Genomic DNA, 10,291 nt, shown 5'->3' on the forward strand with positions numbered 1-10,291 from the left:
CTTTCTTCCTGCAGAACTCCCTTTAGTATTTCTTGAAGGGCAGGATTCTTGTTGGCATACTCTCTTAGTTTCTGTTTATCTGTAAATATTTTGAACTCACCATCATTTTTGAATGCTAACTTTGTTGGGTAGAGTATTCTTGGTTGGAAATTTTTTTTCTTTTAGGACCTTGACTATGTCATACCACTGCCTTCTTGCCTCCATGGTTTCAGATGAGAAATCAGTGCTTAATGTTATGGAGCCTCCTTTGTATGTGATGGCTCTCTTTTCTTTTGCTACTTTTAGTGTTTTCACTTTGTCTTGATTATTGGATAATTTGACAAGTGTATGTCTTGGGGTAAGCCTGTTGAGATGTATGCTGTTTGGGGTGTGTTGTTCTTCCTGAATAATGTACATCCATTTCCCTCAATAGGTTTGGGAAGTTTTCAGCCTTTATTTCCTCCATCACCCCTTCTGTCCCCTTTCCCTTCTCCTCCTTCTAGGATACCTATAATGTGTATGTTTGTGTGTTTTGCATCATCATTCAGTTTCCTCAGTCCCTGCTGGATTTTTTCTATCTTTTTGTCCATCAGTTCTACTATCTCTTTGATTTCAGATGTACTGTCTTCCATATCACTAATTCTCTCCTCTGCCTCTTTAAGTCTTCTGTTATTTGCTGAGAGTGTATTTTTGATTTCTTGAATTGTGCTGTTCATCACCATCATATCCATTATCTTTTTGTGTATATCAATTTCTTCTGTATTCTCTCCAAGTGTTTTTTTCATATTCTTAATCTCTTCCTTCCCTTCATTGAATTGGTCCCTAAAATATGTTTCAAGAGCTTTAATTACTTGTTCTATGTTCTGCTCCTCTTCCTGCTTTTTACTGTGTTCATTGGATTGGTGCATGTTTTCCTGATTATTGGTTTGGTTTGTAGTTTTTTGTTGCTGTCTGGTCATCATTTTATCTTGACAGGTTTAATCAGTTGCTTAGCTTCTTTGTGGAGGGGTTTAATTAGTTGTTTTTGTGTGTGTTAATCTTCTCTTTGTCACTTTGTTCTTCTTATTCTATTTCCTTGTTGTCTAAGTTCACTTGAAGGAAAACATTAGGGCCAGAGAAAGCAAAAGGAGTAAGAAAAGAAAATGAATAATAGTAGTATTGATATACTACTATAGTAAGTATTAACAGAAGAAACACGTGAGATCTAGGAGAATGGATATTAGATTCATGTAAGCTCTGTAGAGTTATAAAAGTAAGTAAAGCAGAGAATGTATAATGAGACAGAAACTGAATATGGGGAGGAATATAGTGTGAATTAAAAGGCCACTGTGTTCAGGAGAGATGGAAAGAGAAAAGAAAGGACAATAATATAAAGAGTGAATATAAGACAGAAAACAGAACAAAGGTATTAGAAATAAAAAGTCAGAAAAATAGGGGGGCAAACAAAGAGAGGTGTAATGTAAGGGAAACAATAAATGATGGAAGATAGAAAGATGTAGAGGAAAGGGGATAGTGTAGGTGGCCAAAATCAATACACACAGAAAAGAGAAAGTTGAGGATGAAGAAATACAGCAAATGTGAAGTGCTCCCTGCAGCACCTAATATAAAAAGAATAAAAAAGAATAGAAAGAAAGGAAAGGAAAAAAGGGTCAAAAGGGAGGGGGAAGCAAGCAACAAGAAGAAAAAGAGAGAAAAAGAAAAACAGAAAAAAGGGCCTTCAGGGGATAAAGAGGAAGGAAAAAACCGAAACCATGAAAATATCAGACAAAGCTTCGAGCAAGGGAATCCTTTTTTCAGTTAAATAAAATGCTTAGGAATCTGACATTTGGCCTTTCTCCCTTCTCACTTCTCTTCCAGGGCAGCAGGAAAGCTACCTGAGAGGTCTGGTAGGAGATTCGAGAGGGTTCTTGCTGAACCAGCTCCACACAGAAAACAATGACTTAATTTCCAGAGAGAGAGCACCCACACCTCACCAGGAACCCCAAGTATGCTATTGGAAGCTTGGAATGCACCTCCTTCAGTCCCTCTCCTTAAGGTGTGCTACAAGAGGGCTAGTTGATTTTCTGAGTCCACCTTCTCCCAGACCAAGTTTCCTATCCCAGGGTATTTAGGTGAATAGGTTTCCTCAGCAGATTCGCCACTCCTTTCTTCCCAGGCTCTCCCCAAGCTAGCCGGTATGCTCCTCCAAGTGGAAAAATAAAAAGAACAGAAGTGGGTGGAATCACCAGAATATTGAACCCATATTAGCCAGGCCCCCCTGCTGCACCCCCCAACAAATCCCTCCCACCCACAGAATCAGTCCAAAACTGGAGGGCTAGGGCAATCCCAGACCTCCAGGAGTGCTGGACTAGGGAAAGGAAAATCTGGGACACTGCAAACCCAGGGTATGAAGGTCCGTGGAACACGGGCTATGGGGCCTCAGGGGACACTGACCTGGGCACCACACATCCAGGGACCATGGGGCCCAGGAATACTGCTGCACAACTGACAGTTCTCAGGGCATACCACAGCTGCCAGCCCCAGAGGGAAGGGTCCCACCAGCCCACAGCTTCCAACCTCTACTTGTAACCCACAATTCTACCTTTAGCAAATGCCACCTCTGTCACTGTCTCTCCAAATCAACATCCACACACCCTCCACCCTGCAAGCCCCCAAGACAGCCCACTCTGGCAAGACCCCATCCCCACTTGACCACCTCTTTGCAGGAGAGAATGTAAGGTGCACTCACTGAGACACCATCTTGCCCTGCCTCTCCTAGCTTGTTATTCTAACCTTCCCCTTCCCAATTTCCTTTCTGTGTCATGATCTGATGATTTTAGCACAAGTACCTGAGAAATACCAAGAAGCTTGTTGCCAAGGTAATTTATTTTTATATTTCATAAAACATCAACTTTCATGCTCAAACATGGTAACCCAAGTTGGGACACCACTTGGAACACAGCTAAGTGAAATATCATGACATGAAAGTGGGCTGAGAACTGTGGTCAGGAGACTTGCAGCTGTGAGCAACAGAAAGAAAACCGCTGTGAACTTAGCACCACCAAACAGAATCTCTGGGATCTTGTTACCCTGTGCAGGGGCATTTCCAACAGAAGGCCCCTCCACCCCCAGTCCTGTGCCACAAGGAGATACAGGTCTCTGTGAGGAGGTGATTTATGTGAGTGCACAAGCAAGGAACTGGGGGATCTTCCCAAAACCTGTTCAAAGTGAGAATGGGAGCCAGGGTTTTTATAGGCAAAGGAGAGGGCTAAGGGAGAAGTAAAACAAGTAAAAAAACAAACATAGTGAGGACTAGATATTCCAGGGGCCTTGTGAGGAGGATACATGCAATTTCTCAGGCCTGTGTTCTCTCAAGCACATTCACCTTGTCCTTGGTTTCAGCACCAAATAAGTCAGAGTTTAGAAAGTGTTGTGCAGGTGCTTACATGCCAGTCTCCATGACTCCTTTCTCAGTGAGCACTCAAGGATATCAAGGTTTTTATCCTCTGAGGTAAGTTACAGATTTCCTGGGTCACAAGATACTCCTGACACCATTCTGTTTGGTTTTGCTTTGAGGTTTTTATTCCAGTAAGCAAAACTGAGAAGGTTTGGTTAATATTCTTCAGGGAACCAGATGCAAAGTGTAAGCTTCTAAAATTAGACTGATTGAAAACTAGTTCAGTTATGTCTGGGAAGACCCAGAGCTGCTTAAGTGAAGAAATTTTTATGAAGTGTATATTCTAGCTATCAGTCTCACTTAAGGAATCAAGTAGCAGTAGATCCATTATAAGAGTGATCCTTCACAGCCTGCACGGTTTCCTCTAGGTCTCAGGCACGTCTCAATTTTCATTTCCACATTCTGGTGTGTTCCTTAATTCTGTGAGGCTGACCCTTCTCCTGACCCTACAATGCCTACTGAGCTTCATTCCTCACCTGCAGGGGTTGTCTATATCCAGGGCACAGATGGAAATTTCCAAGATTACTTGATGATTGCCTTCCATCTACACATCCTATAGGAGCTTATATGCCTAATTCCTGTAAGGTCTCTATTTAGAAAAACTGTAATTCAGACAAAAACCACTTGCAGCCTTCTAGGAGATTTGGTTATGGTTTTGGGGTAGGCAACAGAGTAGGAAGGACACTACAAACATTTCATTCCAGTTGCAAGTCTACAATAAATGAATTGTTTTTCAGAAAATATATGCTTCTGTGAACTACCATTCTTCTCTGGAAGATGACATCTGAGGGGGATCATTTGGCCCTTTGCCCAGAGACCTGAAGGTCACTGGAACACTGGGTCATGTTTAGGACTTGCTTATGGAGATGCTGCTGAAGATAAGAAGACACGGACTTGAGTGCAAGGGTCACTTGGTCCCCACAGAGGTCACATGATCCCCAGCAGACTCTTGCAGCCACCATGCAACTAGGCCATGGCTCTGTTTCTCTGGGATTCCTCTTTGTTCCTGGTCTTTCTAAGCACCAGGACACATTCCAACAGCCCAAACAGGAAAAGCGGGAGTTGCATTACTTGCCATGATCTTTCAGAAAGCAGCTGTGTGTGTTTCTGTGCTTGTGCACATGTGTGTCTGTGGGTGGGTATGAGACAGAGAGGGAGAAAGAGAGAGGGATAGAATGTATGTGTATGTGACAATAAACATTCTCAATTTTCTCTGACTCCTATTAAGATAATAAAAGCATTATCAACTACTCACTGATTGCCTGGACCCATTAGAAAATTCACAGGTATGTCCTCATAAACACATGTAATTATTGCCATTCAAAGGTGAGGAAAATGAGTATTAGAGAAAAAAATAAGTAGCAAGCATGAAATTTGAAATTGGTCAGCTCCTGATTTCAATCCCAAGTACCCTTTTTGTGTGAACATCTTTGATTCAGTTAAACTCTCAGTGCCAGTTTTCTCAAATGTATCATGATAATGCATCTACTGTACTCCTGAAAACATATTTTGATCATTTTTAAATTACATGTTATTAAATGAAATAGATACAAGAAGGAGGAGTTTGCAATGGAAGCAGAAAACTTTATCAGTAGGCACAATGGATTGAAGTTACAAAGCTCATTATAACTGAAAAAATGATGTCCTGTAAAAGAAGAGGACCAAGTTTGGTCTCTTCCCAGCAGGTGTGAGAAATACTGGGGGTGGGCAGGTATTGACTGTAAAAGGGCATGAAGGAAAAATTCTTTGGTTGGGTTTGTTGGTTTCATTGGTGTAGGCCTTTGTCAAAGTGTACTGGTGTGAACAGGTGAATGGTCTGGCTCGTATCTATATGAATTAAATCTCTATATAATTGAGAAAATGATTATTAGCTGAGTAATATTCCATTGTATGACTATACCACAACTTATCCATTCATTTCTTTTTTTTAATGAGAAATTTTATAATTTTTTACATGGTTATTATAATTTATATTTTTCAATTTATTTTTTTAATATTACATTAAAAAATATGAGGTCCCCATATACCTCCCACTCCCTCACCACACTTCTCCCCTCATAACAACAATCTCCTCCATCATCATGAGACATTCATTGCATTTGGTGAATACATCTCTGAGCACCGCTGCACCTCATGATCAGTGGTCCACATCATAGCCCACACTCTCCCACATTCCACCCAGTGGGCCATGGGAAGACATACAATGTCTGATAACTGTCCCCTCAGCACCACCAGGACAACTCCAACCCCTGAAAATGCCCCCACATCACATCTCTTCCTCCCATTCCCTATCCCCAGCAGCCACCATGGCCATTTTCTCCACACCAATGCCACATTTTCTTTGATTACTAATCACAATAGTTCATGAATAGAATATCAGTAAGTCCACTCTAATCCATACTCTATTCCTCCATCCTGTGGACCTTGGAATGTTGTGTCCACTCCACATCTATATTAAGTGGGGGCTTAGATTCCACATGGATGCAGGCTGCAATCCTCCTGCTTTCAGTTGTAGGCACTCTTGGCTCCCTGGTGTGGTGGTTGACCTTCTTCAACTCCATGTTAGCTGAGAGAGTTAAGTCCAATACACCAGAGTGTAGGAGCTGCAAGTCTGTTAAGGATTAGGGCCTGGCTATCACATAGTCAGTCCAGAGATTCAGGTCCCCTGGGTATATATTAAACCCCAGCACCAACTACAGTTCTGGTAAAAGTAAAAGGAGAGGCTTTGGACAAAGGTCACATCTGAGTCCAGCTCCATTACACAGAAACACAAACTCGAAAGCAGGGCCAACTGACATGGCACTGAACTCCATCTGCCATGACCATAGAACCTGTGGGTCTCTGTAGCCATCAGAAGAACCAATACCCAGGGTTGTATCTACTTTATCTGTCTCTGGGACTCTGCTCAGGTGTGCATAAGGGCAACCCCTCTGATAACCTCCTGGCTCTTTTTGGAGACTCATTGCCATATAAACTCATTTGTCCTTTCCATTTCCCCCTTGATTCAGGTCAAAATGTATTTTTAACTCCTGGTATTATATGTAGACTGAGATATTCTGCTGGTCTGAGTTGACCCTTTTATTCAAGGTCATTTTCTAGTTACATCATCTGCTGGTACTTGGTAGTAATCCCTTGGTGCCAGGGAGGCTCATCCCTGGAAGTCATGTCCCATGCTGGGAGGAAGGCAACACATTTATAAGCTGAGTTTGGCTTTGAGACTGGCCACATTTGAGCAATATGGAGGCTCTCAGGAGGTAACTCTTAGGCACCCTGCAGCTCTAGGCTTTGTTCTTATTTCAGGTGCACAGGCTCACAAGCATAGTCATTAGTATCAAGGTCTCCTTATTGGACCTTCATTCTCTTTTGGTCTTTGCCATTGCACTTGGGGGATTGTTGCTGTTTCTTTAGGGACTGTGATAGAGTTCCCATGGCTAGGAATTCAGCACTCCCTCAGTTGTTTTTAATTTATATCCACTATGAAAATATCCAAACATTTTTATGCACCCTGGGTATATGCCCTGTAGAAATCCCTGCCAACCATGTGTTCCCTGTCAATAACATCCCACACCAGTATTCCTCCCCTGCCATTGTTGAACCTCTCTGTGATCCAAAACTTCTTGGAAACTGAAGCCCAATATATTGCCAGGTTCCATTAATAGTAAAATGGAATATAGTGATGAGTTTAAATGTTAGATATAGAATACATATTAATTTTTAGAAAAATTAAGGTAAAAATAAATTGGGGTATCAAAAAATTTAAAAATGCAAAAGCTTTGTTTTTGATGTTTTGCCTTCCATCACTGCAATAAGTGTGACCCTGTATGCAAATTGTCAAGGCAAATGCTTCCGTCTTTTCCTCACTGTCTATGTCCTTTCTTTTTCTTTTCTTTTTTCTAATTAACCTTATCTTCACAAAAGTTTTAGATCACAGTAATTGATATATACAATATACAGTACTCCCACATATCCAACATAAAACTTTTTCCCTTCCACAGCAATAATCTTTTTACATATTCATACTATATTTACTGAAACTGTTGTACAGATATTGAGACAATAGCTTTCAAACAAGGTAACATTTGTGTTTTCCTTGTGGTTTATATTTTCGATGATACAATTTTCTAAATTTTTAGTTATCTTATGTTTTACATTATGATTTACATTTTAGCCTATCAGCCCCTATATATTTTTGGTTTAATTTTATGTCTTATATACATCCTTGTGTACTCTTGTGGAACACTTCTATTGCCCACACAGTTACATTGGTTCCATCTATTCAATACCTCTTTCCCCCTCGCCTTAGGGCCCACAGTGACAGTCAATCTTCATTGCTTGAAGGGTCATGTTCAGAGATACTTGCAACAGTGTTGAGGGCTTGATATGATCAACTTCCCTAATGCACTGGGAGCCACTATTTCTCTTGAGAGATACAATTCCCTCTATTTAAGGGCATCAGTCCTCCCCAGTATGTGGGTATACTTTCACTCTCATTATATGGATCTCTATCCAATGATATAACCCACTATGGCAAAATGAGCATTCACATATTCCCTAGGAGCCTGTCCTGCATCTGATTATCTCCTTTAAGCATCTTAAACAGGTAATGATCCTTATTATATTTTTAAAAAGTTTTCTCAGCATTATACTCTCAACCAAATACCTAACAATCTCCTATGTTTGTATGTTGCCCTACCCGTTCCCCAATTTCTTGGGTAATATTACCCATCTTCCCATTGCTATCCCCCCTCAAGCCTGCAAAGCCCCACACAAAGGTAAACCTATGCCCCAATTTTATCCCTTCCTTGTACAAATACTTACCTCCAGCTTATCATAGATTTCACCCATGTAGGTGTCTTGTTACATTCTTCCTCTACACCCCAATTTCTTTTAAGTCTATCGTCCAGTCTCTAGCTCTCTGAGGCAGCTTGGTTTACTTATTTCATATCATTGAGGTCATGTAGTATTTGCCCTTCAATGCCTGGGTTGCTTCACTCAACATGAGTTTCTCAAGATTCATCCATGTTATCACGTGTTTGTAGTGTACTCATTCTTATAGCTGAGTAGTACTCAATTGTATGTGTATACCACATTTTATTTATCCATTCATCTGTTGATGGGCATTTGGGTTGATTCCAACTTTTGGCAATAGTGAACACTGCTGCTATGAACATTGATGTGCATATATCAGCTTGTTTCCTTGTTTTCGGTTCTACTGGGTATATACCCAGCAGTGGACTTGCTGGGTCATATGGAAAATCTATGGCTAGTTTTTAGAGAAACTGCCAAAATGTCCTCCACAATGGCTGGATTCTTTGACAATCCCACCAGCAGTGGATGAGTGTTCCCATTCCTCCACATCCTCTCCAGCATTTGTAGTCTTCTGTTTTTTTCATAGCTGGCAATCTTATGGGAGTAAGATGGTATCTCATTGTAGTTTTGATTTGCATTTCCCTGATAGCTAGAGATTTGGAGCATTTTTTCATGTGCTTTTTAGCCACTTGTATTTCTTCTTTGGAGAAGTATCTGTTGAAATCTTTTCCCCAATTTTAAAGTGGGTTCATTGTCTTTTTCTTTTCAAGATATAGGAGTTCTTTATATATGCAGGTTATATAAGTCTCCTATCAGATATATGGTTATGAAATATTTTCTCCCATTGTGTAGGCTCTCTTTTCACTTTCTTGACAAAATCCTTGAGGTACAGAAGGCTTTAAATTGAGGAAGTCACATTTATCTATTTGTTCTTTTGCTGCTCGTGCTTTTGGTGTAAAGTTCATGAAGCCACTTCCTATTACAGGGTCTTGTATATGCTTCCCTACACTGCTTTCCAAAGTCTTTATGGTCTTGGCTCTTATATTTAGGTCTTTGATCCATCTTGAGTTGATTTTTGTATAAGGTGTGAGATGGTAATCCTCTTTCATTCTTTACATATGGATATCCAGTTCTCCAGGCACCATTTGTTGAATAGGCCATTCTGTCCCAGTTGAGAGGGTTTGGTGGTTTTATCGAATATTATATGACTATATATTTGAGGATCTCTATCAGAATCTCAATTCGGTTCCATTGGTCTGTGTGTCTCTCCTTGTGCCAATATCATGCTGTTTTCACTACTGTAGCTTTGTAGTATGTTTTGAAGTCAGGTAGTGTGATTCCTCCAATTTCGTTTTTCTTTTTCAATATGTCTTTGGCTATTTGGGGCCTCTTTTCTTTCCAAATAAATTTCATAGCTAGTTATTCTAGTTCTTTAAAGAATGCTGTGTTGATTTTTATTGGGATTGCATTGAATGTGTAGATTAGTTTTGGTAGGATAGACATCTTGATAATATTTAGTGTTCCTATCCATGAACAGGGAATGTTCTTCCATTTATTTAGGTCTTCTTTGATTTCCTTGTATAGTCTTGTGTAGTTCTCTGTGTATAAGTTTTTTACATCTTTAAATTTATTCCTAGGTATTTGATTTTTTAATTTATTATTGTAAATGGTATTTATTTCTTGATTTCCTCCTGAGCTTGCTCATTATTGGTGTACAGAAATGCTACTGATTTTTGCACATTGATCTTATAACCTGTGACTTTGCTAAACTCATTTATGAGTTCTAGAAACTTTGTTGTAGCCCTCTCAGGGTTTTCAATGTATAGGATCATGTCATCTGCAAATAATTATATTTTCACTTCTTCCTTTCCAATTTGAATGCCTTTTATATCTGGTTCTTGCCTCAGTGCTCAAGCAAGTACTTCTTAGACAATGTTAAATAGAAGAGATGATAGTGGGCATCCTTGTCTTATTCCTGATCTGAGAGGGAAGGATTTTAGGATTTCACCATTGTAAATGATGTTGGCTGTGGGTTTTTCATATATACTCTTTATCATGTTCAGAAAA

General features: G+C 40.0%; 1 long non-coding RNA gene across 3 annotated transcripts in view; it reads left to right on the forward strand.

Annotated features, from left to right (window-relative positions):
* Nucleotides 1-4,632, forward strand: part of LOC131274114 (uncharacterized) — a 67,496-nt gene extending 62,864 nt beyond the window's left edge. For 2 of the 3 annotated variants that reach the window (XR_009181327.2, XR_009181326.2), the window contains exons 5-6: nucleotides 1,837-2,014; nucleotides 4,153-4,632. This is a non-coding gene — a long non-coding RNA (uncharacterized lncRNA). Of the gene's footprint in view, nucleotides 1-1,836; nucleotides 2,015-2,798; nucleotides 2,838-4,152 lie in introns of all 3 variants that reach the window. The other variant, XR_009181328.2, reaches the window with a different exon arrangement.
* The last annotated feature ends 5,659 nt before the right edge of the window (nucleotides 4,633-10,291 follow it).

This window comes from Dasypus novemcinctus, chromosome 17 (genome assembly GCF_030445035.2).
Source record: "Dasypus novemcinctus isolate mDasNov1 chromosome 17, mDasNov1.1.hap2, whole genome shotgun sequence".
NCBI lineage: Eukaryota > Metazoa > Chordata > Mammalia > Cingulata > Dasypodidae > Dasypus > Dasypus novemcinctus.